Source organism: Capsicum annuum, chromosome 9 (genome assembly GCF_002878395.1).
Source record: "Capsicum annuum cultivar UCD-10X-F1 chromosome 9, UCD10Xv1.1, whole genome shotgun sequence".
Classification (NCBI taxonomy): Eukaryota; Viridiplantae; Streptophyta; class Magnoliopsida; order Solanales; family Solanaceae; genus Capsicum; species Capsicum annuum.
In genome coordinates, this window is record NC_061119.1 from 90,736,596 (window position 1) to 90,744,720 (window position 8,125).

At 36.9% G+C, this 8,125-nt stretch overlaps 1 pseudogene; it reads left to right on the forward strand.

Annotated features, from left to right (window-relative positions):
* Positions 1-1,158: 1,158 nt before the first annotated feature.
* Positions 1,159-2,203, forward strand: LOC124887350 (annotated as a pseudogene).
* The last annotated feature ends 5,922 nt before the right edge of the window (positions 2,204-8,125 follow it).

Sequence of the window (8,125 nt, forward strand, 5' to 3'; positions counted from 1 at the left end):
CTTGCGATAATGAAAAGATACATATATATATCCTTTTCACTAACGGCAGGACACATGTCACAATCCTATTCATTTGATCTTTTTTAATTTAATTTATTTCAATCCCAACCCAAACTATTTCTAATGTAACCCATAACTCGATCCAAATAATATCTCAAACCCGACCCAATCTAATAGAAAGAGAAAGAGAGAATGACTATGCGTGAGATGCATCTTGAAGGGTCTGTTAGATCGAGTTGGGTTTGGGTTATTATTTGAATTGATTTGTGGGTTAAATTAGATTTATTTTCGGGGAGGATGAGAATAAATTAAATTAAAAAGGGTAAATAAATAAGACTGTGACACGTGTTTTGCCGTTAGTGAGAAGACTGTATATGTATCATTTTATTAATGACAGAGTATATTTGTACCTAAAGTATGACGGAAGGTATATCTGTATTATTTATTAAAGTTCAGGAGTATCATTAACAGCAAGAGTATATTCATACCTAAATATGACGAAGGTTATATCTGTACCATTTATTAAAATTTTATAATATATTTGTACCTTTTCGGTTTTTATATACAATGAGCAAACTGTATATCAATATAGGACTGCTACCTTAGGCTCTTTTACGGTGCTATGCTGACAGCACAAATTACATGATATTTGGTTAAATTAAAAGAATATTTATTGTGTTGGAAGATCGGAGAAGGAAAGCAGAAAGAAAGATTCGGAGCTAAATCTATGGCTAATGTGTGTGGGAGATTCCACCGCTATCACTATGAACTCCTTACTTCATTGTATGGAAAGAATAATGGATTGAAGAATTTGGCTAAAGCTAAAATCGTTATTGAAAAATGCTGCTGATGTGGAGTGGTTATGTCGCAATTTTATTTAATCTGGTGTGTTTGATGACATTTCATTAGAAAAAGGTATTTTTAAATCAAATATTTAGCAGAAATATTTTCGAAAAGAAAAATAAGAATATTTTTACTTCATTTTGAATAGTTAAATGTCATTCAATTAATTAAAAATGCACCCCATTCCCACGTGAATTTTACCCTAAGAATTGCTTTCATGGATATTTTAATTTGATGGCCCCTCGCTTTCATTTCAATTTCAATGAAAAGGACAAAACTTGGATCACCGTTAAAACTGCCCAGGCTCTTATAATACTCCTCCAATAAAGTTGCGTAAAAGAGCTTCTTCACTTCGTTCCTAGAAAGGGCAAATAGAAGAAATCCCAAGTCTATCTTGTACTTGAAATTATTTCATTACCCATCAACCATTAGGAGTCTTTTTTTTTTCAGTAGATTATTATTAACACTTTCAGCATGAGAATCTTTAGCTAATTCCTCTTTTATTAAAGTCCTCTTTGTTTTTTTTATTCTTCTAAAGTTGTTACACTAATGTTAATGATGATGCTGAGGAACAATTCGAGAAGAGCAGTGAGCAACAAACAAGGTCACATGGGTGACCAAAAGTCCTTTCCTTCTCCAATCCAAAGCAATACAAACAACAACAACCACCCCATTTCATCCTTTTTAGCTTCTCCAAGATTTTTCAATGGTGTTTTGACTAGAAGCCCATCTGATATTGACTCTGAAATTAGCCCAATATCCATTCTTGATAGCAAACAAATGTACAATCTTGGCAACCCTTTTGGTTACGACAGAAATAGCATAAATGCGGTCACTTATGTTGAGTCTCCAAATTCAACTTTAGAAGGTATCAAACTAGCTCTATTGGACCCTATTGAGAACTAGGAGAACATTTACACTAGTTGTTCAAATGGAAATTGCAAAATGGTTCTGTTTGGAACAGAGCTTAAAGTTCCAAATTCTCCAACAGATTTTGGTATCAAGACTAGGGATTCTCAAGTCTTGGCATATGGAAGTGTAAAAGAAGAAAAAGATGCATAAAGAGGTTATGTAGATGGATTAAGCTTGAGGGAAATGGAGACTTCTGAGGACTATACATGTGTGATCACACATGGTCCTAATCCAAAAACAACTCATATATTTGATAATTATGTTGTTGAGAGTTGTTCTGAGTTGAAAAAGGAGAATCATTGTTCATGCTGATTAAGATTGTCACTCTTGTGAAGTTGATGTTGAAGAGGGCCAAAACACATAGTACATGTACAGGCAAATTGAATTTAAGTAAACCTTCCATGGATTCATCGAGGAAAGAGAATGGAGGTAATAGGATCTGTTCTCAAATCCGAACCTGGCCCCATATCATACAACTTCCTAATTCAATGGCCACAACCGAGATGTCTCGAGGACTCTCAAGGAGGAGATAGTAACATAATAATTTTGTGCACCGTGAGGTTTGAGAATCTAGGCTAAGGTCCAAAAACCAATTTATTTTATTTCTCCTTCCTTTTCATTAGCTAGATGTGTAATTATTAGAGTTTTATAATATTTTAATATGTTCGATGATTATCTCAAGTAGGGAGGGTTGCAAATTTTATGTTTTATGAGTTCAATTCTTATCATTGAATTCATTGTATTTTGTAATTCCAAAGTTTATATCTATTATATATTGCAACATCGATAGTGTCGAAATTGAAGTAGAAACATGTGAGCAGAACAAAATCTCCATAATTGCAGAGAGAAATATTTTGTTAGGTAAGAGTTGAGAAAAGAAAGGAGAGGTGATATTTGTGAAAATTCAACTCCCTCTTTTACGTGGATGTGAACCAATATATATATATATATATATAAGGAAGAAGATGACAGTTGTGGATAACTAGGATCATTTGCTAATTGCCTGACACTGCACTACTTGACTACACTTAGCACTATTATGATTCTAACTAACTAACTTAATAATCATCACAACAAAGCCAACTAACTAACCATAAAAATAATACTCCTTTACTTGTTGCGGAGCCGGGGGTCTATCGAAAACAACCTTGCTACTTTTATGGAGGTAGTGATATGGACTGCGTACATTTTACTCTCTCCAGACCCCACTATGTGGGAATGCACTGGGTTTGTTGTTGTTGTTACTTACTGCAGACTATTAGTGTTTCAACATCCCCCTCAAGTTAGAGGTGAAAAACACACTGCCAACTTGTCAAGAGCAATGTGATTTTGTACTCCAGTCAGTGCCATTGTTAAAACATCAGCTAGTTGTGCATTAGTGAAAATATGTTACAGACAAATGAGTCATTCTTGTAGCTTTTCTCTAACAAAGTGGCAATCACTTTTATATGCTTTGTTCTTGTAACGCTCTGAAATCCTGTCCCGGAGTGTCATACGGTGCTTAAGGCTACAAGTAGCCCCAAGCTAACCCTTTGAGCCTATTATTATATATAATAACTTATTTCGAGATGAAATAAACAAAACACTGGTACTGTCACATCAAATGATAGAAAATACGAAGAAAATACTCGGCCAAACGACCACAATACTGGAAATCTCAACATACTAACAATCTGATAACTAGTCTAACAAAGCCTCTACTACTTCATGAACTAGAGAGCCATTGGGACAGGTCCTCAACTGACTCAAATTGAACTAAAAGCAATAATATGTCTACTAACAAACTGAACTGAAAGCAATAATATGTCTACTAACAATACTGAAATATCTGAAGATAGGTCCTTGAACCATGAGGACTCACCACTGTAGAGATGTAGACAAAGGTACTCGAAAATCACTGACGAGGCCGAGACTGAGCACCTGAACCTACATTATAAGATAATGTAGCACATAAACGTATATGTGGATCAGCACTTGGGAATGTACTGAGTATATGGGGGTGTATGTATTTAAATAAACATTATCATTACTCTTTATAAAATCATGCATGCATATATGAATGACTCACATGGCTTGAATAAATCTAAAATATAATTCTTATGAATAGTGAAGCATGAAATACAAATCTTGTGAGTCGTTATACTTAACTTTAAAAAATCTTTACTCTCCTCTTATTCTCAATACTTGACGGCTAAAGGAACTTTAAACAATACTTTCAAACTCCTGATTTTATCTCATGGAGAGTAAAACTTCTTTAAAACTCAAGGACTCAGAACTTTTAGGAACTTTCAACACTTGGGAACTCTAGAACTCTTTTAGACTTGGGACACTTAGAACTCGGGATTATATAACTTTGGACACTCTAGAGTTTCTTCTAACCGACATAAACCATGTGAGTTACATGGAGTCGAACATCTCATCCTCCTAAGGAAGAAATCTCACGTTGGGGAGAGGTGTCATACTCTTACCAGGGAGTATAACCTTAACTCAGTGATCACTTATCTTGTCCTCGGGCCCATAAATCTCAATCCTATAGTGGTACGTAGTTCTGGGGTATGAAATCGTAGTAACTTACCCAATTCGGTGCTAAATACTACTCCCTTTAGTTAGATACACTCATCTTAGGGAAATTCACTTTAAAATAATCTCATGGTTCATAAGAACCCAACTATCAAATCTGTAATCTCATTTGGTAAAGTAGATTTCAAAGCTACTATGACCATTAAGGTCAAAACTTTCTTAATGATCTCAAAATACTCAAATCATGGGTGCTTATAGCACAAAAGTTCGTAAAAACTGAAATCTCAAGTAGGGTTTAATTACCCATAATCAAATCTCAAGTTAAGACTCATCAAAATGCATACTAGATGTCATAAGGATACACAAATCATATAGAAATCTAGAATGTTCAGCAATTTGTCTTAAAATCTCAGCATACTCATGTACTTCAATTTCTAGAACATTGACAAATCTCAAAATCTCATGCATAGTAATATTGGGTATGAACCCACACTTCAAATTCATAGGAGAACTCATAAAGTCATATATCTTTGTAATTTAAAACAAATTTTGGGCACAAGGATGAAAGAATTGTCCTTGTTCAAACCCCATACACCTTAGATTGTGAAACTAGACGAACAAGCTTGCTTGAAACTCTTCTTCTTACTCTTTGATAGAGGGTTCTTGAATCCTTGGACTTGAGAAACTTGAATCTCAACTCAATTTATAGAATCTATGGTGAGTTCTTGAATATCTTGGAGAAGGGTTTTGGGTTTGTTCTTGAGGAAGAAACCCTAGCCTTTGGATGTTTTGGGAGATAATGAAGTCATATGCTTCATTTTGCGTATATCTAAGTGTTAAAAGGGGAAAAGACCAAAAGTTTTTTTAAAAATGACTTAAAAATAATGAATGGGATTTGCGACGGTCAGAGTAACGGCCCGTCGCTAGCTCGATGGCCCGTCGGATCATCCGTCGCATGTTGGTTAGAAAAAGGCCACACTGCCTCAGTTACAATGGTCTTAGCGATGATTCGTCGCTAGATTGATGGTCCGTCGTCTTGGCCGTCACACTTGGGAAAGAAGAGGGAGTACTGCCTTAGTTGTGATGGTCTGGTAGACGGTCCATCGCAATTTTAATGGTCCGTTAACCTACCCGTTGCACCTGGGCGGTTCCGACAGCTCTTAGTAAAATGACCATATCTTCTCACCCCGATACCGGATTTAGACGAAATTGGTATCATTGGAAAGCTAATTCAATTTCCCACATAATAGAAATTTATTTTTAGGAAAATTAGATCAAGGTTAACACACTAATCACTTGGAAAGTCACTTCTCAATCTTTTAGGTCGGAATTATACTTCACTTGACACGCTCTAAGGCTCAGACTACGAGGGAACTTTTGCAAGGTCTTACAATGTCTCCCACTTAGGAACATTCATCCTCAAATTCCACTAGTTAGACTAAGAACACAGGAAAAGCTGATTACACATAGCTGAAGCAATTTGCTAAATGGGTTTAAAATCTTTCTAAGCTCTTGAATACTTCAGAAATTGCAAGAACTCATGTAACAATAGATGCATAGATGACCTTTATATTAGAAGGGATGAATTAAAGAAGAATAATACCTTTGGATTGATTTGAACTCGCGGAGAAGAGGTGCGGGTACTTGGCTAGCATGTCTGTTTCTGCCTTCCAAGTAGCGCCCTCCACAGACTGGTTCCGCCATAAAACTTTGACTAAGGGAATTTCTTTGTTCCTCAGTTTACAAATCTGAAAATCTAGGATCTCAACAGGAATCTCATCGAATGAAAGACTGTTCTGAATATCAGCACTTTCTGAAGGATCTACTACGACAGAATCACCAATATTCTTTTTAAGAATGGAGACATAAAAAATAGGATGAACGGCTGACAACTCTGCGGGCAACTTAACTTCATAGGCTACTTTACCAACACGGCTCAAGACTCTATAGGAGCCCACATAACGGGGACTAAGCTTCACCTTTTTACCAAACCTCTTCACCACTTTCATAGGTGAAATCTTTAAGTACACCAAATCACCCACCTTGAACTTAAGATCTCTTCTTCTCACATTGGCATATGACTTTTGATGACTCTAAGCTGTCTTCAACCTTTCTCTAATCAACTTTACCTTTTCCATAGCCTCGAATACCACATCAGGTCCAATCACTGCAGCTTCACCCACTTCAAACCAACCTATGAGTGATCTACATCTTCTACCATACAAAGCCTCAAATGGTGCCATCTCGATGCTAGCATGGTAACTATTGTTATAAGCAAACTCTATCAATGGCAAATGCTCATCCCAACTACCTTTGAAGTCAAGAGCACATGCCCTCAATATATTTTCTAGAGTCTTAATGGTCCTCTCAGCCTGACCATCTGTCTGCGCATGAAAAATGGAACTCAAATAAACTTAGGTACCAAGACCCTGTTGAAACACTCTCCAAAATTGAGAAGTAAATTAAGTACCCCTATCCGAAATGATAGACAAGGGAACTCTATACAGCCTGACTAACTCTCGGATATACAACCTAGCATAATCCTCAGCTGTACAAGATGTATGCACGGGTAAGAAATGCGCGGACTTAGTCAGCCTATCTACAACAACCCAAATAGAATCATGATGATGACACGAAAGAGGTAAACCAGTCACGAAGTCCATATTCACCTCTTCCCACTTCCAAGTGGGTATACCAAACTCTTGCATCACACCACTAGGTCTTTGGTGTTCTACCTTAACCTGTTGGCACGTTACGCACTTTGTTACAAACTCATCTATATTCTTCTTCATACCACTCTACCAATAGATTTTTCATAAGTCGCGATACATCTTGGTAGAACCAGGATAAATAGAATACCATGCGCCATGCGCTTCATCCAGAATCCTCTACCTCAAATCATCAACACATGGAACACACAATCTACCCTGCAATCTCAACGCGTCATCTCCTCCTTGGAAGAAAACCTCTACCTTTTGGTCCTTAACTGACTTCTTCAGTTTGACCAAACTAGGATCTCTGTCTTGCTTCTTCTTTACTTCTGAAATTAAAGAGGATTTAGAACTACTCTGCACCAAAGTACTTCCCTCAGCGGAATCAAGCAACCTAACACCCAATCTAGCCAGATGGTGCATATCACGAGCTAACTCTTTCTTATCTTCTTTCATATGAGTAACACTACCAATGGACAACCTGCTAAGGGCATCTGCCACTATATTGGCCTTGCCCAGGCGATACAACATACTCATATCATAGTCTTTTAACAACTCTAACCACCTCCTCTGCCTAAGATTCAACTCCCTCTGGGTAAATACATACTGCAGGCTCTTATGATCAGTAAATACATCAACATGGACACCATACAAATAGTGTCTCCAAATTTTCAAAGCAAAGACCACAACAGCTAATTCAAGATCATGGGTTGGGTAATTTTTTTCATGCGACTTCAACTGTCTAGAGGCATAGGCTATAACCTTACCTCTTTACATCAACACACAACCCAAACCAACTCTAGAGGCATCACAATACACCATAAAACCATCTGTACCATCAGGCAAAGTCAATACAAGGGCTGAAGTAAGTCAAGTCTTCAACTCCTAAAAACTCTTCTCACAAGAATCTGACCACTGGAACTTAACTTTCTTTTGGGTCATTCAGGTCATGGGAGACACAATAGAAGAGAAACCTTTAACAAAACGGTGGTAGTAACCTGCTAAACCCAAGAAACTTCTAATGTCAGATGAGAAAATAGGTCTAGGCCAATTTCTTATAGCTTCTGTCTTTTGGGGATTAACTCTAATGCTTTCGGCTGAAATGATATGATCGAGAAAGGCTATTGAGCTTAGCCAAA